The 22,962-nt window shown below is 57.4% G+C and overlaps 5 non-coding genes across 5 annotated transcripts; 3 read left to right on the top strand and 2 right to left on the bottom strand.

Moving 5' to 3' along the window:
• Positions 1-3,227: 3,227 nt before the first annotated feature.
• On the bottom strand, positions 3,228-3,299 carry TRNAM-CAU (transfer RNA methionine (anticodon CAU)). The gene has a single exon. It is a non-coding gene; the product is annotated as a tRNA-Met (tRNA).
• Positions 3,300-8,176: 4,877 nt separating this feature from the next.
• TRNAG-UCC (transfer RNA glycine (anticodon UCC)) lies at positions 8,177-8,248 on the top strand. The gene has a single exon. It is a non-coding gene; the product is annotated as a tRNA-Gly (tRNA).
• Positions 8,249-8,749: 501 nt separating this feature from the next.
• On the top strand, positions 8,750-8,821 carry TRNAQ-CUG (transfer RNA glutamine (anticodon CUG)). The gene has a single exon. It is a non-coding gene; the product is annotated as a tRNA-Gln (tRNA).
• A 7,159-nt stretch (positions 8,822-15,980) lies between these two features.
• Positions 15,981-16,052, top strand: TRNAC-GCA (transfer RNA cysteine (anticodon GCA)). The gene has a single exon. It is a non-coding gene; the product is annotated as a tRNA-Cys (tRNA).
• A 660-nt stretch (positions 16,053-16,712) lies between these two features.
• Positions 16,713-16,794, bottom strand: TRNAS-AGA (transfer RNA serine (anticodon AGA)). The gene has a single exon. It is a non-coding gene; the product is annotated as a tRNA-Ser (tRNA).
• Between the last annotated feature and the right edge of the window lie 6,168 nt (positions 16,795-22,962).

Below are 22,962 nucleotides of genomic sequence, written 5' to 3' on the forward strand. Positions count from 1 at the left end.
GGGTTTGTTGCGGACTTGGACCCATGGTCCGCTGGCCTGCAGACCCGAGGACCCACCCGTCAGTGGGGATGCCCCTAATGTCAACAGCGTGGTGAGGAGAATCCGGGGAAAACTGTACCGGAGGGGTGGCCCGTGAGGGGCGAGAGCGGTCACCGTACCACCGTGCACCCGTGATTTAACCGTACAGCTCTGATAAGTATATGTACTTTCAGTTCTGTTATATTTCTCGCTATACTACACTGCACTTTTAGCTTTGTTATAACCTCCCATCTCTAATAAATTCTCACCCTTGACAAATGACAATCTCCCCGGTTCAGCGCAGCTAACTCGGGAATCCGAAAGAATCCCAGACACCCCTCTAGTGGCGCGTCACACCCACGCGCTTTGAAGGCTGATGAACTGAGAAGCCAAAGACTTTGCCCGCAATGCCGCCCCATGGCCAGTTCCTGGGGAAGCAAGAGGGCTTCCTTCTGCCTTGGTTGGGGACTGGAGGGCTGCGTAGGGAGGGCTCTACCACAGTAACCCCCAGGGGGAGGCTGTGGCAGTCTGAAGGAGTGTGTGTGGGGAGGGAAAGGGGCTGGGGAGTCAAAGAGAAAGGACAGGACATGAGCCAAGCGCTGAGCAACGACTGAGCTCCAGTTCCTGTGGGGAAGAGGCTCACTTGCTGCCGTGGTGCAGAGGAGGGAGGAGAGTGCAGCGCTCTCTGGGAGCTGGGAATTCGTGGAACGAGACAGACTGGAAGGGATCTCTGGAGGCCTCTAATTCAACTGCCCGCTCAAAGCAGGACTAGTGCCAAAGCTGGAGCCGGTCGCTCAGTGCCTGGCCCTGACACATTTTGAATTTGCTCTCCACGGAAGGAGAGTCCAAACTTCTCTGGGCACCTGCTCCACACGGCTTCAATGCTCACTGAGTTAACTGGCTGCACCGCTGGTGTTGGCAGCAGGGTTTTGGTTTCTATGACCGTGGGACCCTGTTTGAAGATCTGATGGAGAGAGCTGATGGAGAGAGCTGGGATCCACCTCACCAAGTGGGGCATGCGTGTCTTTGCCAACAGGTTGACCAGCCTGGCAAGGAGGGCTTTAAACTAGGCAAGATGGGGGAAGGGGAGTGTTATAGAGACAGGATAGTCAGTAAAACACTGCTCACGTCAGGATGCCTCCAGCGGGTGCATGCAGCCAGGGGCACAGCGCGGGACATGGCTATGGAGCATCCTCTTGCACCTCTCCTGAGAAGCCTGCATGCCCCATTTGGCTCTCTGAAATGCCTGTACACCAATGCACGCGGCATGGGGAATCGGCAGGAAGAATTAGAGATCTGTGTGCGGTTGCAGGGCCAGGATCTCGTTGCAGTTACAGAGACGTGGTGCGATAGCTCACGTGACTGGAATGCTGTCATGGATGGCTATGCACTTTTTAGGAAAGACAGGCTAGGAAGGCGAGGTGCTGTGGAGTTACTCTTTATGTGAGGGAGCAACTAGAATGTCTGGAGCTCTGCCTCGGGGTGGATGAAGAGCAAGCTGAGAGCTTATGGGTAAGGATTAAAGGGCAGGCTAACATGGGTGACACTGTTGTGGGGGTTTACTACAGGCCACCTGATCAGGAAGAAGTAGTCAATGGGGCCTTCTACAGACAGCTGGAAGTAGCCTCACGATCAGAGGCCCTGGTTCTCCCGGGAGACTTCAACCACCCTGACATCTGCTGGGAAGAGAGCACAGCTAGGCACAAACAGTCGAGGAGGGTCCTGCAGAGCACTGATGATAACTTCTTGACACAGGTGGTGGAGACGCCAACAAGGAGAGGTGTGCTGCTTGACCTTGTGCTAACAAACAAAGGAGGCCTGGTTGGATCTGTGAAGGCTGGGGGCAGCCTTGGCTGTAGTGGAGTTCAGGCTCCTACGAGGAGGAAGCAGGGCAATAAGTAATATAAGTCAGATCACAACCCTGGACTTCAGGAGAGCTAACTTTGGCCTCTTCAGGGACCTCCTCAGGGGAATCTCATGGGGTAGGGCCCTAGCAGGAAGAGGGGTCCAGGAGAGCCGGTTAATATTCAAGCATCGTTTCCTCCAGGCTCAAGACGGGTGCATCCCTCTTGAGTAGGAAGTCCAGCAAAGTGGGCAGGAGACCTGCATGGATGAGCAAGGAGCTCCTGGCAGAACTCCAACAGAAGAAGGAAGTCTACAGAATGTGGAAAAGGGGACAGGCCACTTGGGAGGAATACAGGGACGTTGTCAGAGTGTGCAGGGATGCGACGAGGAAGGCTAAGGCCCAGTTGGAATGAAATCTGGCAAGGGATGCCAAGGACAACCAGAAGGGCTTCTTCAACTACATCCTGGAGGTCCTCACTGAGCATGTGGAGGACAAGGAGGTGATCAGGAGTAGTCAGCACGGGTTCACCAAAGGGAAATCATGCTTGACCTTCTCTGATGGCCTGACTGGCTGGGTAGATGAGGGCAGAGCATCCCCATGGACGCTGTCTCCCTGCACTTCAGCAAGGCTTCTGACACTGTCTCCCATCACTTTCTCATAGGTAAACTCAGCAAGTGTGGATTGGATGAGTGGACAGTGAGGTGGCCTGAGGACTGGCTGGATGGCCGAGCTCAGAGGGTTGTGGTCAGTGGCACAGAGGCCTGTAGCTCACGCTGTCCCGCAGGGGTCAGTCCTGGGTCCAGTCCTGTTCAACGTATTCATCGATGACCTGGACGAAGGCACAGAGTGCACCCGCAGCAAGTTCGCTGAGGATACTAAACTGTGGGGGAGTGGCTGACACACCAGAAGGCAGTGCTGCCATTCTGAGGGACCAGGACAGGCTGGAGAGCTGGGCGGAGAAGAACCTCCTGAAGTTCAACAAAGGCAAGGGCAGGGTCCTGCCATCAGGAAGCTGTGGATTTAGCTCCCTGAAGGGAAGGGAGAAACAGCTTTGTGCCCAGGACACCCACACTCTTGTGGGGGGACCTCTCTGTGGTCCACTGCCTGTGAACCACAGCAGTCTCTGCCCCTCGGGGGCACTTTTGGAGGCCTGGATGCTAAGAAAGCAAAGGAGAAGGTGGGAGAAGATGCTGAGAAAGCAAAGGAGAACGCAGGAGGAGCACAGACAAGGGGCTGAGGAGTGGCACAGCCACCAACCAGCCCTGGCCAGAGACCTGGAGCGCAGCACTGCGGGGAGTGCTGGTGCACGTGCCCAAAGTGAGAGGCCCCACCTCTCAGGGAGCGGGGTGGGGCAAAAGGGCCATAGCAGAGGATGGTTTCGATCCATCGACCTCTGGGTTATGGGCCCAGCACGCTTCCGCTGCGCCACTCTGCTCCCCCCAGCAGCTTTGTGGGGAGATGGCAGGGCCCTCCCTGCCACTCCCAGGCACTGACCGTGCCAGCTCTTGGGCTCGGGGGGTTGCCATTCCTCCTGCCTGGGCCTGGTCCCACAGAGGAAAAAAGTCTCCCCCGGGAAGCCCCAAGGCCGTGGGCCCGGGCTGAAGCCGCCTTGGTTTGCCCTTATGACACCATCTCCTGCCTGGCACAGACCCAGGGGAAAGCGGGGAGTTTGTGTTTGCCCAACTGAGCTGCCTCTGCAGGGGAGGACAGAAACCCCAGAGCCAGGGGGCAGCCTGCCTGCCTGCATTGTGCTGGGAGCGCTTGCTTCCCAACGAGTGGATGAGTGTCTGATGCTCTCCTAGCCAGGAAAAGGCTCCCCTCCACCTGGAGTCACATGCCTCTCCTGCACACAGTGCTTTCCTTGTGCAGGCTTGGTGAGCCCTGGGAGCCCCCGGTGGCTTTCTGCCCTGGAGAGGCAGGTTCCACCTCTGCTGGTGACCTGCTGCTGACATACTTCCTCAGAGCCGCTGCCCAGGCCAAGCCTGAAGAGCTGCGCTAGAGTGACCCCTGAGCCCAATGGATGCTCTCTTGCTGCCATCCCAAGGACGTTTTGGGCACCTCCATTTCAGTCCGCAGCAAGGGAAGGAGGAAGCCCCAAACCAAGTCAACCCTGCTGGCCCTTTGCTGCCCCACATGACTGTGTTGTGGCAGGGCACCCTGCCAAGGGGGAAAGCCCCATCACCTGGAAGGACTCAGGGACTGGCTCTGTCTCTTGCAAACTGCCCTGTGCTCACCAAAGACAGCAGCTGTGGTGCTTTAGTGCAAACCAGTGCTGGAGGAAGTAGGAGCAGGGAGGGCAGAGGAAGGCAGGAGTTAAGTGATGTTAGGAAGGAACTGGTGCAGGCTAGAGCAACGATTCCCAGGTGCTTTCCTGGCAGTGCCCTCTTTCCCAGGGCCCTGGACTTCTCTGCCTTGACAAAGCTCTGCTTCAGATGTGCCTTCCAGGCCCACCTGCCGTGCAGGCGTGTCAGGGCTCCTTGGCCTTGCTGGTGAGCTGACTGGCAGCTGTGTCCAACGCGGTGTCCCCACAGCTGTGTTCAACACGGTGTCCAGGCTCTCTGGCCTGGGGCCCAGAGGTGCGCCCCCTCCCCACGGAGCCCATAGTCTTCCTGGGTGGGAAGGAAACCCAGGCCTCCTGCATGTGCAGGAACCAGAGGAGCGCAGAGCTGGGCACTGCTTCCTCTCAGGCTGACGCAAGGGGAAGGAAAAATATCACTGTGGATGCCTTTTCCTGCATAGCGGAGGTGAGCAACTGTCTGGGAGAAAACAGCCTTACCTGTAAGGCAGTGGAGGAATCTGTGAGGGTGTGACCACCTTGAGAGCAGTGGTGCAGAGGGCACAGCGAGCTTAAACCTCGCCTGAAAAATGGGCTTGTTTCCCTCCCTCCCCACTTACAGCTTACGCCAGGCAGCTTTGGGTGCCACTGTTATTGCAGGTGGAGGAAACAAACGCTGCACGGTCCCGTGCAGTGGAGAGACCCGTGAAGGTGCTCTAACTCCATTTCAGTCAGTGAGAGACAAAATTAAGTCGTCCATGTCACTCTTAGGCCCTTGTTGCTCTGATGTGTTGATCCATCTAAATATTGCACGGTGAACCCATGGTTTTCACAAGCTGAGACTGAGAGTAGGCTTGATATTCTTAGGTTATGTGATCAAAGCTCACCCCCCCCACACACAAAGGAGTGCAGGGAGTCATTGGCTGGTTGGGGAACCCGAATAGTACCTTGCCCCAGCTACTCCCAGGCCTATCACAGGAAAGCAATCAGCCCATCAGTGGCTCGTTTCCACAAGCACAGAAGAGTGCCGAGGCACAATGGCAGGTGAGGGAACCCAGACAGCCTGCCTACTGAGAGAAGGGACACCCTGTCTGGGCTCCTCCCCGGGCTTTCCCAGGACAGCATCAACCCCATTGGCCAGGTGTGAAACCCATCACGATGAGTCAACAGGAGTGGATCTCTGGGACACCTTTTGCCCAGAGGGGAGGTTCTGTCTGGAGGTACAGGGCACGTTCTGGGATGCAGGGGAAGAGCATTTGGGGATTGCATAAGATGTAACGTGGGATTTTCAGGGGAGGAACCAAAGGCAAAGGAAGGTGATTTGGGGAGGAATAAATGTGGGAAGATAGAGGGATATGAGGACAAAGAGGGGCTGGCTGAGCGTGAATGGGGCTGCTCAGTACGCTTCTCTGGCCGCGTCTTGCCTCTGATCAGCACAGTATGTCCTAGCTTCGTAAATTCCTTTCTGTATTTCCTATTCTGCATGCTTGTGTTTGCGTGGAGGTCTAAGTGCCATGAACCGCAGTCAGACCACGGCGCACAGGGGCCTCTGTGTGTGTGTGGTGCCAGGAGCTGGAGAGAGCAGAATGAGTGAACTTAAGTGTCAGCAATGGGTGGGGCAGGGCAGGGGGGCTGGTAGATCCCTGTGGCTGGAAGACCCCTGTGTCTGCGTTGCCAGCAACTGGAGCAAGTGAGGGTCTGATTGCCAGAAACTGGAACGGGAATGTGGGTCAGAGGGTGCCTGTGCCTGGGGTATGAGCAACTGGAGCGAGCGAGGGTGCGCAAGTGAGTGTGCAATTGCTAGCAGACATCAAGCCAGACTAGCTGGCAAGTAGGTGAAGTGACCTGGGAGCCAGGTATGTGTGTGTGTCTCCAAGGGTGAGAGCACAGGGGAGCTGGCTACTGGGCATGTGAGGGGAGTCCTGGCTGACTGCCAGAGGGACCGTGGGATCCAGGGAGGGTCGACTGGGAGACTCACTTCAGTGTATGTCTGTCTCTGTGTGTGTGTGTGTGTGTGTGTGTGTGTGTCTCTAAGGTTGAGACCCCAGGGGAGCTGGGTACCAGAGGGACCGGGGGAGTCCCAGCCAACTGTGAGAGGGACCGTGGGGTCGACTGAGAGCTCTGTGTGTGTGTGTAAGGATGAGTGTGAGTGTAAGGGTGCCTGTACTAGCAACTGGAGCGGGGCTGCGGGCTCTGGGGCCTCGTACGTCCATGTGCCAGCAGTTGGGGATGCCAGGAATCCAGGGGCAAGCTACTGGGCGGACTGAGTGTTTAAGCCTCCCTGCTGGAGGAATCCACATTACATAGATGTATATATACGTCCCACTAACAGACCTCTTCCCATGTCAACGCTGTGTGCTAGCAGGGGCTGGGACCAGCTGCCAAGGGCCCTGCCACTGCCTGTGCTGTGCTCACCTGCGGCTCCCAGCTCGTCCTCCCTTGTGGCGCAGCCCTGCCTTTGCTGCCCCCTGACAGCCTGGTGGCTGCCCCTAACACTGCACCAGGCCCAAGGAAGTGACAGAAATGCCTCCTACCCACCCCTGGAGCAGTAGATTGGATTTCAGGCAAAATCAGCCTCTTGACTTGAGTTTTGGTCACCATCCACACAAACCGCCACACCAGCAGACAGCGCTGTTTGTGTGTTTCCTCTTTCCACCATCTCAAAACTTCAGGACCGAGGTCCTTGGGTTCCTTGCAGTCTTTCCTCTTCAGCTCCTACTCTTGTTCTCTCTGCTTTCCCTCCCGTCTTAAAGACCTGACACATTTGCACTCCACCATCACGGGATGCCTCACGGGGCTCCCTTCTCTTCCTCCCCTCCAGCCACAGAGATACCAGAGGGAGAGTCAAACGATGCCCTGGTGTCAGCATATCCCAGGTGTCACCCTGATAACCAGGTGCTGGGGGCTGCTGCTGCAGGTGTCACCCTGATAACCAGGTGCAGGGCGTAACCCTGGGGTTACGCTTCTCAGGGCTTCTCAAACCCTGCATGCAGGCACTTCTCCTTCACAGTGCAGGTCCCAAGCCCAGGGCTTAGAGCCCCCAGCCCTCACAGGCAGACAGGGAGAAAAGACGCTGCACTTTGGGGAGGCAGGTGAAGCTCCAGGATTTCCCCAGCTCTGCTTCCTCCCCAGGGCTGGGCATCTGGTGGCACCTTCTGTCCAGTCCGCCTCACTCCACAGCAGGCACTGGGAGGTAAGTGAGACACTTCCCCTGGAGTCCCAGGTGTGGTGCCTCTGTTGGGGTGTATTGCAGCCCTCATGTTCCTGCCTGCTGCCCACGTCTGAATGTGCTCGTCTGTGGGTCTGTGCGTGCCCAGCTGTGGTGTGTCCAAAGAGTGCAAAGGAGAACTCCCCCCCCCCCCATCCCCCTAGTGCAGCCTGGCCCTGGAACTCGCAGCAGGCCGGACGACATTGCACAGGGCACGTGATCACTGCTGCTGAGAGGTTTGGGGCAGGAAGCTGTGGCCGAGTGGGGAAGGCGATGGACGTGAAACGCATGGGGGTTTCCCTGCGCAGGTTCGAATCCTGCCAACTATGGGGCACCTGTCCCCTTTTGGGCTGCCTGGAGCGACCAGGCTCCAGCCCTGGACAAAGCCTCACAGCCACAGTCCCTCCAGCTGAACAGCGTGCCCGGTGAACCCTCCATCCCTCTAGTCATCCTCAGCTTCCCCCCAGAGTCGCCAGGGCGCGTGCAAACCCCCTCTCTCCTTTCCCAGCCACACAGGCTCACACCTTTCCTGACAGAGACATGCTCTCCTCTGGGGACGGATGGATTTTCTTCTCAGGGGCATGTTTTTCCCACGGGGCCAGAGCTGAGATGCACGTGCTTCTGTGATGGGAAGGGAGGCGTCCTATGTGGAAACTTCTGCAAGTTTTTGCAGCATCAGGAGAAGAGGCAGGGGCAGGGCAATGCTGCTTCCTATTCTTTTTCCTTCTGCTGCATCTTTCTCCCCTCTCAGACTCCCGGGATAGTCTTGAAAGCTCAGCGAGGGTCAGAGAGTGCCTGGGACGAGCAGGAGGCAGGCATAGGTCTGCATGCGTTGGTGGTATAGTGGTGAGCATAGCTGCCTTCCAAGCAGTTGACCCGGGTTCGATTCCTGGCCAACGCACGCACACTTTTCTTCTCCCAGGTGCCTGCAGAGGCCCTTCCACCTCCTGCCAGAAAAGAGCCCAGGTTTCCCCAACAGGTTCATGTTCCCTCGGGGAGCCACTCCCCTTGCTGCATGCACAGGCAGGGTGAGGCACCCCACAGAGCCCAGGAGAGACAGGGGCCCCCTCCTCCTTCAGCAATGCCTGCCTTGGCCAAAGCAGCAGGTCTGTCACCGAGCACAGCTTCCAGGCTGCTTGCCCTGCCCCCCGAGGCATAGCCCTGCAGAAGGAAGCGCCCCAGAATGAAGGTGCTACCTCCTTTGCTAGAAGCATGACAGGCTTCTGCAAAGGGCTCTGCTGCTCTCCTGAAGGGCCCGCTTCTGACTGCATGGTGCCTCAAGGGCCTGCAGAAAGGCTGTGCATGGGCGTTGCCGGGGAGATGCAGAAAGCCCCTGGCTCAGCCAGGACCATGTGGCTCAGCCCTGCTATAGCGACAGAGCGGCAAGAAGAGGTGTCCAGGCGGTCCCATGGTGTAATGGTGAGCACTCTGGACTCTGAATCCAGCGATCTGAGTTCAAGTCTCAGTGGGACCTCAGGCTTCTGCTTCACTGAGGGCCTGCCTCAGCTGACTGCATTTTACACCCTTGCGTTGCTCTTGGGTAGACTGCTTTACGCACTCCGGTCTTCCTTCCCTCTTCTCGTGCCCCTGGCACCGGGTTTGGGCAGAGGGTCACAGGATCACTGAACAGCTGAGGTGGGAAGGGACCTCTGCAGACTATCTAGTCCAACCCCTCCTCAAAGCAGGGTCAAGAAAAGGAGTCTGTTCAGGGCCCTGTGATGTCAAGTTTTGAAAAATCTCCATGGATGGAGACTCCACAGCTTCTCTGGGCAAGCTGTTCCCATGTTTGACAGCCCCGCACAGTAAAACAGGGGGGGGTTCTGTGTGTTTAAGTGGAATGTCTTGTACTTCATGGCTTGTGCCCACTGCCTCTTGCCCTGTCCCTGGGCACCGCCAAGAAGCGGCTGGCTCTCTCTTCTCTACTCCCTCTTCCCCCTCTTCGTCCACCACCTCAGGTACTTATACACATTGATAAGATTCCCCCCCACCCCTCCCCCCCAAACCTTAGCCCTCTCTTCCCCAGGCTAGACAATCCCAGCTCTGTTAGCCTCTCCTGGTATGACAGATGGCGCAAGCCCTTGACCTTCTCTGTGGCCTTTTGCTGTGCTCACTCCAGTGTGGCCTTGTCTCTCTCGTACCGGGAAGCCCAGAAATGGACACAGCACTCCAGATGTGCTCTCACCAGTGCTGAGCAGAGGGGAAGGATCACACCTCCCTCAGCCTGCTGGCAACGCTCTTCCTAACGCAGCCCAGGATGCTGCCAGCCGCCTTTGCTGCAAGGGCACGTTGCTGCCTCAAGTGCTGAAGGCCTTCCGGGACACAACAGCTCTGCTCTGAAATAAGTGCCCGTGAGATACCAAGCTCCTGGGGAGCTGACAGAGCCCCTAACTGCTGGAACCAGAAACATGACGGCACCAGTGGAGTCCCTGCAAGGGCACCTGGCATGCAGATGCCCAGGGGCTCCTGCAGAGGGAGGAAGGACACTTTGAAGAGCCCTGTTCACTTGCTGCCAGGTGCGGACTGGCCCGAGAGGGAAGGCAGAGGCAACAGCCCTGAGTCCGCAGAAGAGCTCCACCTACTGCAAAGATGGTGTAACTCGAGCAGCAGTCCCTGCTGGGAGATGTGGGTGGTACAGCTTTGGGAAGAGTAATGCATGAACTGGGGGACTGAACAGTGACACGGGATGTGGCTTGGTGTTTGGCTGCATGCTTGTAAGTACGAGGCCTTGGTTTGCTCCTGAGCAGCCCCGGTGCTTCTTGCCTCCAGTGCCTCCTGTAAGTAACCACCTGTCTTAGCAAAAAAGAGACAAGGCCCGGAGTGTCTGATTCCCAAAGGAATGCCAGGTCTCCAGCTGAGATTCAGGCTCAGACGGGCAACTTGACCCTGCCTGTCAAGGGCACTGAAGGTGCCCTTCCACAGCTCAGCTGAGCACAAAATGTCCGCTTTTTGCTGCCGTGTCATTAACGCTCACCACTAAGGACGCGTTTTTGCCTGTCTGCTCTTCTTGGCACAAACATTGCTCTTGGGAGACGCCAGGCCAGACAGGATACTGAAGTGCAGAAGGAGCACAAGGACTCATCAAATCCATCTTCCCCACTTCATTCCCTAGTGTATTTGCTGACTGCTGGAAATACCGATTGCCACCCTCCCTGGCATACTGCCTTATGCCCTCTGCCCCTCCGCCCCCTACACCTCCCAGTCCTGCCTCTCCTCAGCAGTACAGCAACCAGTGGGAAAAAGGTTCTCGGGCAAACGGCCAAAGGGTTCATGTCCTCCTCTGGCACAACAGGCAGCCTGGTGGGCTTTCAGACCCATGGGAATATGTGGATGTCTAACACATAGTTCGTAACACTGCTGCTGTCTCCTACCCGGGGAAAATTAGGGCAGGCTGTGAAAAGCTGCTGCTTCCTGAGCACGCATGCAAGACCTGCTGAGTACATGGGCACAAGAAATGAAGACCCCCGCCCCCGAAGGCAGCTCTTGCGTGCTCTCCGAGGAGGGACTCAAGGCTGACCCTGAGAGACATCAGGGTGCCCTGATCACCCACTTACAGAGTCACACTCCTGTTCTCGGAAGCCCACAAAGACAGAAACCTCACCTTTGCCTGTGGACTTGATTGTCCTGGTTTTCTGTCTTTCTGTGCCTGTTGGCTTAGTTTTGGTGCGCTGGTATCCGTTTGGGGAGCTGCACTCAAATCGGGCAGTGCCCCATGCTTACAGGTGGACTCGCTGTGATGGGGGAGAGGAGGTTTTCCCTCCCCGGTTTCCAGCAGAGAGAGGTAAGCTAGGGACAGAGGGGAATGCAGAGGAACTGGTGGAGGCTGGAACTGGGAACAGCTCGTGCCTGGGTCATGGCAAGCCAGAGGTGCTGGGAGGTTTCCCAGGGAAGGGTCCATGCAGAGTGAGCTGGCAGAGCCTGTTGCTGAGGGCAAGGGAAGAGGCAGCTGGTGTGTGGGCTGGCTGACTGTGGCTGTGGCTGCTGCTTCTCTGTCCTGTGCACACACCAGAGTAGGGAGCAGCCAGGAAGAGGAAACAAAAGGCAAAAGAAAGACGGACACAAGGCTTGGTGTGGCCAAGGCTTGGTATTGACCCCGCAGGGGTCGATACAGGGCCCAATACTGCTCAACTTGTTCATTAATGACCTGGATGATGGGACCGAATGCACCCTCAGCAAGTTTGCTGATAAGAGAAAACCGGGAGGAGTACCTGATACGCCACAGGGTTGTGCTGCCGTTCAGACGGACCTCGGCAGGCTGGAGAAACGGGCAGACAGGAGCCGCAGGAAGTTCAGCAAGGCAAAGTGCAACGCCCTGCACCCGGCGAGGAATAACCCCAGGCACCCGGGGAGGAATAACACCCAGGCATGGTGGGGGCCGACCTGCTGGAAAGCAGCTTTGCAGAAAAGACCTGGGGGTCCTGGCACCCTACAAGCTGACCACAAGCCAGCAACGTGCCTTTGTGGCAAAGGCGGCCCACGGTAGGCTGGGCTGCGTGAGGAAGAGTGTTGCCACCAGGTCAAGGGAAGTGGTGCTTTCCCCTCTACTCAGCGCTCCAGAGGCCACATCTGGAGCGCGGTCTCCAGTTCTGGGCTCCGCAGTGGAAGAAAGAGAGGGCCCTACCGGCACGAGTCCAGCAAAGAGGCACAAGGATGATTAGGGGCCTGGAGAACCTCTCATATGAGGAGAGGCTGAGAGAGTCGGGACTGTTGAGCCCGGAGAAGAGAAGGCTCACGGGGCATCTTACCAGTGCGTATAACTATCCAACGGGAGGGTCGAACGAAGACAGACCAAGGGAGTGGTGCCCCTCTTCTCGGTGGTGCCCACTGACAGGGCAAGAGTCATCGCACACAAACTGAACACGGGAAATTCAGCTTGAACGTGAGAAAATGCTTCTTTAGCGTGAGGCTGGCTGAACATTGGAACAGGTGGCCCAGAGAGGTTGTGGATTCTCCATCCTTGGTTTTCCCTCCTCAGGTTCTGGCAGAGAGAGGTAAGCTCAGGACAGGGGGGAATGCTTTCCTGTGCAGAGCGGGTGGCTAACGGAGGCTGGCGGAGAAAGAAACACCACCACGAGTCTCCAGCTATGCTGCACAACATCTTTAATGAGCAGGAAGGAAAAAAGGAAAAAAAGCAGCACAGAGACCAAGACACATGTTTCCTGGGTTGAGTGAGGCACAGAGAATTGCCCGTTTCCCCAGGACAAGCGGCATGCAAAGCGTTTGCCTTTTCCCATTCCAGCTCTACCTTGTGGCAATCACATCCTACCTACAGCAATTCCTAACCCCCAAACCGTCCTGCCGTCAGCAGGAGACTCAGCAGAGCGGACGAGCACGAGCTCTTTCTCGAGGAGCTCAGAGTGCAGCAGAGCCAGAGGCAGCATGGCGAGGCCTGGCTCTGTGAGGTGGAGCTGGGAACTCAGTGCGCTCAGGCCTCCAGCCCTTTCAAGACCCCCACCAGATCAGCCTTTCTTTTCTTTCCTCATCTTTCTCTGTGCCCTCCAAATCCAGTTCTAGCTGCATGTCCCCGAGGGGCCTGCGGCTGGTTTTCTTAAAATGCACAACAAGCGTTACATCTCACCTTAAGGCTGGATTTGAGGGCCTGGCAGCAAAGATTTGCTTAGCCCACTGCTTATTGCCCCAGGTCCGGGTGCAGTTCTGGGTGAAGCAGCAAGGATGGAAACTGATCAGATTGTCACAGCAGAAAAAGATTGGGCTGAACAGAAGTCGCAGCAATCACCTCTTAACAACACACTGCGCGCATACAAGCTCCCACGCCCTCCGAGTAACACAGCACAGGGACGCTGACCCACTTTTGGAATACGACCCATTACGGTGGGTTTCAAGCACCGGTGGACAGGCTGGTCGTACCAGATTGCCAAAACAAACAGTTCAAGCTGCGTTCAAGGTGGCAGAGGATGCACTTGGCTATTTGGTTAGGGACGATCCGCTGGAGGCGCAGATTCTTGTGTGCAGGCATCCCTGCAGCTGAACACAGATCTCCCCCTTCTGCCTGAAAGAACCCTCGCCTTCCCAACTGCGCACAACTACCCCCTTGAAACGGGAAAGAGGTAAAGTCCCTAAACATTTCCATTCACCTGCCAAGCTGAGGCAGCCCGCGTATCAAAGTTGTGTCACCACCATGACAGCAATCCAGCCCACAGGAAGAGGAGAAGTGGGGTGTGGCTGACCTCGTTCCCCAGGGAAACTTGGGGAACATTCCCAGTATTCAGAGTTGAGGACATTGCTGGCGCTAGTCAGGCCACACCAGAGCCAGATTCCACTGCCTAGGGCCCAGGGAACGATAGCAGGTTCTGGACGAGGAAGAGGAGGGCAGAGAGCAAGGCAGGTCCCTGCAAGGGAGGAAGGGCAGACAGTCACTCCTGGGGATCTCCATGGGTATGTCCTTAGAGAACTTGACGGGGGCTTCATGCTTTGCCAGCCCGGGGCTCTGACTGGGGAGTGCAGAACCGAGGCGTGGGACAGTGACCAAAGAGGTTCCTGTGCCCTTCCCTGAAAGGGACTCCACACCCAAATTGACCCGTTTTCCTTAGCAAGTTCATCCCAGGGCCAAAAGCCTGGATGGCCTGCTTTTTTAGGAGTGGGTCAGAGCAGTGAGGCAAAAGCTCACAGATGTTTTTCCTGGGCCGTGGATGGAGTGGCCCACTCAAGGCATTTTAATTCCAAATAGGCTTTGACTCAGCCTCCTGGAACACATGGGAGCCCTCGTAACGTGGAAGAGCGGGGAAAACCCCCAAACTCCAGGGAAACGTGCGTCGGTGTGCTGCTGACTTGGGTGGAGACGGTGTCCTGGCTTCAGGCGTGCCAGCGATACCAGGGTTTTTGGCCTCGCTCCTCCACAACTGCCTCCTTCCTGAGGGACGTTTCCTGAAACAACTGGTGCCACTATGCAATCTCCTGCTCCTGCCTTTAAAGCTGTTGCCTTTCTGCTGCTGGTCCAGGGCCTGCGTGACTCAGTGCAGCCCAAACTGTTTCAGGTTGCAAGGGATCTCTGGCGGCCCTCTGGGCCAACGCCCCGTTCCAATCAGGCCAAACTTCCCAGCGACATCAGGAGGCTCAGGGCCTTGCCCGGCCAGCTTCTGAACGCTGCAATGAAGGGAGACGCCACTCTCCCATGGGCAGCCTCTTCCAGGGCTGTGCCGTGCTCCCTGTGACTTGTTCTTCCAAAGAGACAGTTGACATCTCCCTGGTTGCACCTGGAACTGTGCCCCTTGCTGTTTTGCTGTGCACCTCTGAGGAGAGCTTGGCTCTGCCTTTTCCATAACCCGCTGTAGCTGGTGGGAGATGGCAGTGTGATCCCCTCCTCCCCTCCTTGCCTTCTCCCCTCCAGGCGCCACAAAAACAATGCCTTCAACCTTCCTCATATGGCCTGTGCTGCAGGCCTGACCCTCAGCCTCTTCCTCTGCCACTAGCTCTCTCCAGGTTGTTGCCATTGCACTTGTCCTGAGGGAACAGAACCCAGTCTGGCCTGCTGTACAAACCTGCTGAAAGGCCCCTCTGTCCCACTGTCCAGGTCGCCCATAAAAAGCCTAAAGCTTTTTGGCATCTGGACTGATCCCTGAGGGAGGCCACTAGGAAGCAGTCGCCAGATGGCCCTTTTTCCCACTGAGTAAAGGCCTTTGAGCCCAACGGTCCACCCCATTTTCCCCTCACATTAGCGTCGTCAGGCTCCAGGCTGTAACTCACCGGTCTGGCTCGAAGGATGCTGTGAGAGACAAGGCCTTGACAAAGGCCTTGCTAGGCTCAAGGTGAACAGCGGTAGCAACAGCATTTGCAGCGGTAAAAGCTCTTCTTTATGTCCTTGATGTGCCCTGCCAGTTCCAACGCAGGCCAAGCTTTGCCTTTCCTACCACCATTGCGGTATGCCTGGACAGTGAGGCTCTATTTGTGCTTTCTCGCCTGTCCCTGTTTTCACCTCCTGTGCTAAGCAGTCATCCCTGACTCCCTCCACAAGCCCCCAGGGGTTACCTGAGTCCCAGCATGTTGCCCTCGTGGCAGAGGCTGGGGAGCTGGACGTCCCCATGAGGAAAGGGAGTCTGTGACCTGGAAACCTCCTTGGGCTGCTACAGAAGATTTTGTCCACTTCTCATCATGAGCGGGTGGGTTGTCTCTACCACAGCGTCACTTCCCGCTGCACTGAGGAGGAGGGGGACAAGGGCTCACAGGGCAGACATGCAGGAGGGTCAGAGGCCTTGAGCCAGCGATGGCTGGGAGAACAGGGCCCAGCCTGCATTTGCTACAGGGGCTCGCAGGGCCGGCCAGGAATATGGCAAAGCTACAGCAAAGCCAGGAACTGTGGAGCCTGTTTGGAGACTGTGGGACGGGGCCTGGTTGCCAAGGGCCCTGCCCTTGCCTGGGCTGTGCTTGCTCGCAGCTCCCAGCAGGGAAGCCGTGGCTTGCGTGCAGGCTGAGGTGGTAGAGCCTGTTGGTGAGGGCGAAGGAAGAGGTAGCTGGTGTGTGGGCCAGCTGTTTGTGGCTGTGGCTGCTGGCTGCCTGTCCCATGCACACGCCAGAGCGGGGAGCAGCCAGGAAGAGGAGGCAAAAAGCAAAAGCAAGAGGGACAAGGCTGGGCGTGCAGACGTGAGCATGGGGAGTCCAGCAGTGGTGTGCATGATGCAGGGGGTGTAGCTCAGTGGGAGAGCATTTGACTGCAGATCAAGAGGTCCCTGGTTCAACTCCAGGTGCCCCCTCCACTGCTGCTTTTCTTCCTGGAGCTTCTCCTGTGCCTTGGCGGCCTGCTTCCCCATCCCTCAGTGGGAAGGCTGTGGGGGACAGACAGCCCAGCATGGACCTGTCTCGGCTTCTCGTTCTCTGGGCTCTCGCCTCATGACACCCTTGGGGTTTCCCCTTTCCTTAAGGTGCTGCACCTCCCAGGGAGGGCAAGAGCAGCCCCTCTTCCTTCCCAGGGGCTGTGCTGCCACTGCTCTGTCGGGAGCTGGAGGGCATGAGCTGAGAGAAACCTCCTGCCCTTGTCTAGCACACAGGTCAGGGTCTGTGACACAAGAGGGATGGTCTCCCAATGTCACCGGTTAACGCTGAGTCTGGCTTCCACCGGCTTTTTTCCCATAAAGTGGAGCTTAAAGGCTAAACAGGCTAAATGCACCCTTTGTCATCTCATCCTTTCGCACCTGGGAAAGGTGTGTTGTGCCTGCCAGGACTGCAGGAAGTTGGGGGGGGGGGTGGGGGGAGAGCGAGCAGAGCCGTAGAGGGAGGGTGGGTGTTTTGCTGTGTGACCGGGCTTGACGTGCTGCTGTGCTGCTGTGCAGCTGCGCAGCTGGAGGGACCCTCCGTACCCGCAGGGCTGGTCTGGAGCGTGGCCTTTCCAGGCAGCCCAAAAGGAGATGGCGCCCCGTAGTTGGCAGGATTCGAACCTGCGCGGGGAAACCCCAATGGATTTCTAGTCCATCGCCTTCACCACTCGGCCACAACTACCTGCCCCAAACTGCTCTGCAGCAGTGAGCGGGTGCCCTGTGCTGTGGCACCTGGCTCCCGGGGAGTTTGAGGGCCAGGCTGTGCTGGGGCATGTCCTTTCCACTCTGTGGACACCACGCAGTCAGGCACCAGAGGCCCCTGCAGCCAGTGCTGGAGAGGCCTTGAGAGACATGGTGCCAGGGCGATGGCTGCAGCTCCCAGTGCCTGGTTGTCAGGCTGGCCTCTGGGATATGCTGATGCTGGAGGATGGTTTCACTCTCCCTCCGGCATCCCCATGGCGGGAGGGGAGAAAAGGAAGGGAGCAGTGTGAGGCATCCAGTGATGGTGGAGAGGAAATGTGTCAGGTGTATAAGAAGGAAGAGAAAGCAGAGAGCCCAGGAGTAGGAGTGGAAGGGGAAAGACTGCAAGGAAGCCATGGCCCAGCTCCGGCCTCCCCCCCCACCCCAGGTGTGAGGGTTTTGAGGTGATGGGGAAGAGCCTGGAGAGACTGTGAGAGGAGGAAATGTGTGTGCAGGGGGGCTGGAAGGAGGAGGCAGAGCCAGTTCATGAGCTGTGGGGAGCAGGAGGCACGCCTGGGTCCGCATGTGCTGGTGGTGCAATGGTGAGCGTAGCTGCCTTCCAAGCAGTGCAGGACAGGTTTTGTTCCCAGACAACACGGACAAAACGTTCTTCTTCCAGGTGCCTGCAGAAGCCCTTCCACCTCCTTCAGGGAAGTTCCTGCTGGAACACAGCTCAGCTTTCTCCAGCAAGCTCTCATCCCCTGAGGGGAGCCACTCCCCTTGTTGCAGCCTCCCTGCATGCACAGCCACGGTGGGGCACCCCACAGAGCCCAGGAGAGACAGGCCCCCTCCTCCTTCAGCAATGCCTGCCTTGGCAAAAGCACATGGAAGGCACTGAAGCGGCAGAGCTGCTGAGGGTGGAGGTTATCATGGCCAGGAGTCAAGCGCAGACCAGCTGCTTGGCAGGCAGCTGTGCTCATCTCAGGCACAGAAGTGCCCGCTGCCCCACAGCCTTCCTGCTGGCCCCAGTTCTGCCCCTGCTCTCCTCTTCCTGCCCGCCTCCAAAGCCAGCCTGGCTGGGGGCTGGGGAAGGGCAAGCTGGGCAGAACCTGGTGGGTCAGGAAGCACCACCTCCCCAGCTCCGCTGCCAGCAGGACGGCGTCCTGCGGTGGGCTCAGACCACCAGCCTTGGGGTGCCCTCTCTGCTGGTGCCACAGAGCTGCCCATGCGGGGCCTCTCAGGGCCACCTTTTCCTGCCTCAGAAATGTCCCAGCCCCCTGGATGCTCTGGGTGGGCGGGGGCAGTGTGTTAGGGCCGGGAGTGTAGATTAGGCACCATGGACAGCCCCCCCGCCTGGCTCTGGGTTTTCCTGTGTGGCCATCCCCTCCCCACACAGCTTGGGGTGCAAATGGAGCCTGTGGGCACATCTCCCTTCTTGCACTGTAAAGGAACACTGCCAAGGCCCCCTCCCCACCTCCTGCCCCCGCCCACCCATGCGCGCGCGCACACACACACGCACACGCTTGCAGAGACTGTACAGGCAAGCTTGGCTCAACGAGAGCGATTATCACTAGCGACTCCTGAAACGGTGAGCCCTGCTATTACGGGATAAGGCCATGCTACGGCTGTGCCAGTCCCACAAGTAGCTGCTGCTGAAAGGGATGGCCACATGCCCCTCTGTCCCAATCCCACCTTGTCCCTCACGCTGGCTCTGACACTCTCCTGACAGGGAGCTGGTGTAGAGGGTGATGCTGGTTGGGAACCATTGATTTACGTGGGGAGTTACTTTCTCCCGGTGCAGCTCCGTGAAGCTGCACTCATCATGGGCCCACATAAGCACCGGAGAAAGCACGAGGGAAGCAGAGAGAGGACATGGCCAGAAACAGAGCGGCTTTCGCCTCTGCAGGGCGCTTTCCTGTCCAGCTGGCTTTTCTGCAGGGCCAAACACCGTGCGCTGGGTGAGCAAGCGAGTGAGCCACGCTTTCAGACAAGCCCTGACTTGCGCATGCACAAAATATGCTCTGCTAGCCTCAAACATCTCCGCTAGCCGACAGGAAACTGAGGGCTTACTGACCTCCTGCTGCCTCAGGATGTGGGTCTGGGTGCCCCCCTGGTTATGCAAGTGGGAGGCCACCGGACCCCTTGACACAGGCACCATGGTGGCAGGTCAGGGGCCAGCTCCGTTAGGCTCTCTGCAGCTGAATATACAACAGCTGGAGCACTGCAGGCCACTCTGCAGAACCAAGAAATGGAGGGGAACAGCTTCCAAGAAGTGGCTTTTTGTGCGGTATCTGTCACTGTTTTCCTGTACTGTAGACAAAACCAAGGTGGAAAGAGAGGGGCACCTTCAGAGCTTCTTTAAAAGCTTTTCACCATTCAGACCCCGTGCTGCTCCAGCCTCTTAGAGGAGGAGCCTGAGTGTCCGGGAGCAGCAAGCGCCGGCTGATCCCTAAGGGATGGGGAGCCGGGTGCGATAACACGACTGGCTGGGCAAGGACCTTGCCTGCCAGGGTCCCTTCCCACCGCCACCAAGCCAGGCAAACAGGGCAGGCCTGGAGATGCTAGCGAGGCTCAGCAAAGAGTACAGATCACCAGGGAAGTTCACCTGGTGATGAGGCAGGTCCGAGGTCAAGCTGGGAAGTAAATCTGCAGCTCAGGGTCAGGGTCAGAATCGGGTCTGGCAAGGGTGGTGAGGGTCAGACGCAGTCCAGTGATCACCAGGCAGGTCCATGGTGAAAAGGCAGGTCTGAGGTCAGGCTGGGACGTCAGACCGCGGGTCAGTGTCCAGATCAATGGGGTCCATGGCTAGGCAGGGACATGGCCGTGACAGAGCCAGAGACTAGTACTCCCACAACATAGCGCAGCCAGAGGAAAGGCCTAGGGCTGAGCTTAAATGGGGCTCCTGGGCCCACAGGAAGAGGGTGCATGGTGGTGGGGGGGGGAGGTCCGAGCTGAGGCTGGTCAGGGCACTGAAGCCTATCAGTGCCCTCAGGGCTGTGACAGAGGGGGTCCCTCTCTCTGCTCAGCAGTGCCAGGAGCAGGCAGAAAGAGGGCCCAGCATAGCCCCGTGGTCTCATTGAACAGTCTCCCAAGGCCACCCTCCCACTGCTCTCCAAGAACCCAGAAACTCAGCGCAGTGACTCAGAAAAATCCAGCTCTGCCCTTGGAGAATATAGGTGTCTTTCTCTCCCTGGGAATGGAGAGAAAAGTGTGACTTGGAGCTGTGATTTGATTTCAGCACACCTGAGCTCTGTATTCTTGCTCTGGACAAGCCAACATGCTGTCACGGTGCTCCTGAGTCATGGCAAGAGTACGCATGTCTTTCCCACCGGCAGGCGCCACACAGGCAAGTGTGGGACTCCGGATGGTGTAGCCCATAGAAGAGGGGTTTGCTCTGGGGTGCTCCCCAGGAGTTAGCGAACCCCAGGTGCACCATGGCTGTGGGGTTGCTGCACCCTGGGGGCACACCCTCTAACCACCCCATGATTGACAAGACCACATGAAGGAGAAGTGACACCGCAGACCCACACCACAAACATCTAGGGGCTGTGGAGCCATCCCCCACAGAACGACCTGTTACTGGGCGTACCGTTACCAACAATTGCTACCCATGCTGGGTACGAGGGCTGGGCTGGGCACGAGGTTACCTGTTGGTATGCACTCTGCTATTGACTAGAGCCATACAGCTTTTGTATACCTGTGGGCTGGCGTTGTTTCGACTGGGTGTAAAAGAGAGGAAGCCCCATGGGTTTGTTGCGGACTTGGACCCATGGTCCGCTGGCCTGCAGACCCGAGGACCCACCCGTCAGTGGGGATGCCCCTAATGTCAACAGCGTGGTGAGGAGAATCCGGGGAAAACTGTACCGGAGGGGTGGCCCGTGAGGGGCGAGAGCGGTCACCGTACCACCGTGCACCCGTGATTTAACCGTACAGCTCTGATAAGTATATGTACTTTCAGTTCTGTTATATTTCTCGCTATACTACACTGCACTTTTAGCTTTGTTATAACCTCCCATCTCTAATAAATTCTCACCCTTGACAAATGACAATCTCCCCGGTTCAGCGCAGCTAACTCGGGAATCCGAAAGAATCCCAGACACCCCTCTAGTGGCGCGTCACACCCACGCGCTTTGAAGGCTGATGAACTGAGAAGCCAAAGACTTTGCCCGCAATGCCGCCCCATGGCCAGTTCCTGGGGAAGCAAGAGGGCTTCCTTCTGCCTTGGTTGGGGACTGGAGGGCTGCGTAGGGAGGGCTCTACCACAGTAACCCCCAGGGGGAGGCTGTGGCAGTCTGAAGGAGTGTGTGTGGGGAGGGAAAGGGGCTGGGGAGTCAAAGAGAAAGGACAGGACATGAGCCAAGCGCTGAGCAACGACTGAGCTCCAGTTCCTGTGGGGAAGAGGCTCACTTGCTGCCGTGGTGCAGAGGAGGGAGGAGAGTGCAGCGCTCTCTGGGAGCTGGGAATTCGTGGAACGAGACAGACTGGAAGGGATCTCTGGAGGCCTCTAATTCAACTGCCCGCTCAAAGCAGGACTAGTGCCAAAGCTGGAGCCGGTCGCTCAGTGCCTGGCCCTGACACATTTTGAATTTGCTCTCCACGGAAGGAGAGTCCAAACTTCTCTGGGCACCTGCTCCACACGGCTTCAATGCTCACTGAGTTAACTGGCTGCACCGCTGGTGTTGGCAGCAGGGTTTTGGTTTCTATGACCGTGGGACCCTGTTTGAAGATCTGATGGAGAGAGCTGATGGAGAGAGCTGGGATCCACCTCACCAAGTGGGGCATGCGTGTCTTTGCCAACAGGTTGACCAGCCTGGCAAGGAGGGCTTTAAACTAGGCAAGATGGGGGAAGGGGAGTGTTATAGAGACAGGATAGTCAGTAAAACACTGCTCACGTCAGGATGCCTCCAGCGGGTGCATGCAGCCAGGGGCACAGCGCGGGACATGGCTATGGAGCATCCTCTTGCACCTCTCCTGAGAAGCCTGCATGCCCCATTTGGCTCTCTGAAATGCCTGTACACCAATGCACGCGGCATGGGGAATCGGCAGGAAGAATTAGAGATCTGTGTGCGGTTGCAGGGCCAGGATCTCGTTGCAGTTACAGAGACGTGGTGCGATAGCTCACGTGACTGGAATGCTGTCATGGATGGCTATGCACTTTTTAGGAAAGACAGGCTAGGAAGGCGAGGTGCTGTGGAGTTACTCTTTATGTGAGGGAGCAACTAGAATGTCTGGAGCTCTGCCTCGGGGTGGATGAAGAGCAAGCTGAGAGCTTATGGGTAAGGATTAAAGGGCAGGCTAACATGGGTGACACTGTTGTGGGGGTTTACTACAGGCCACCTGATCAGGAAGAAGTAGTCAATGGGGCCTTCTACAGACAGCTGGAAGTAGCCTCACGATCAGAGGCCCTGGTTCTCCCGGGAGACTTCAACCACCCTGACATCTGCTGGGAAGAGAGCACAGCTAGGCACAAACAGTCGAGGAGGGTCCTGCAGAGCACTGATGATAACTTCTTGACACAGGTGGTGGAGACGCCAACAAGGAGAGGTGTGCTGCTTGACCTTGTGCTAACAAACAAAGGAGGCCTGGTTGGATCTGTGAAGGCTGGGGGCAGCCTTGGCTGTAGTGGAGTTCAGGCTCCTACGAGGAGGAAGCAGGGCAATAAGTAATATAAGTCAGATCACAACCCTGGACTTCAGGAGAGCTAACTTTGGCCTCTTCAGGGACCTCCTCAGGGGAATCTCATGGGGTAGGGCCCTAGCAGGAAGAGGGGTCCAGGAGAGCCGGTTAATATTCAAGCATCGTTTCCTCCAGGCTCAAGACGGGTGCATCCCTCTTGAGTAGGAAGTCCAGCAAAGTGGGCAGGAGACCTGCATGGATGAGCAAGGAGCTCCTGGCAGAACTCCAACAGAAGAAGGAAGTCTACAGAATGTGGAAAAGGGGACAGGCCACTTGGGAGGAATACAGGGACGTTGTCAGAGTGTGCAGGGATGCGACGAGGAAGGCTAAGGCCCAGTTGGAATGAAATCTGGCAAGGGATGCCAAGGACAACCAGAAGGGCTTCTTCAACTACATCCTGGAGGTCCTCACTGAGCATGTGGAGGACAAGGAGGTGATCAGGAGTAGTCAGCACGGGTTCACCAAAGGGAAATCATGCTTGACCTTCTCTGAT

Source organism: Struthio camelus, chromosome 12, assembly GCF_040807025.1.
Source record: "Struthio camelus isolate bStrCam1 chromosome 12, bStrCam1.hap1, whole genome shotgun sequence".
NCBI classification, from domain to species: Eukaryota; Metazoa; Chordata; class Aves; order Struthioniformes; family Struthionidae; genus Struthio; species Struthio camelus.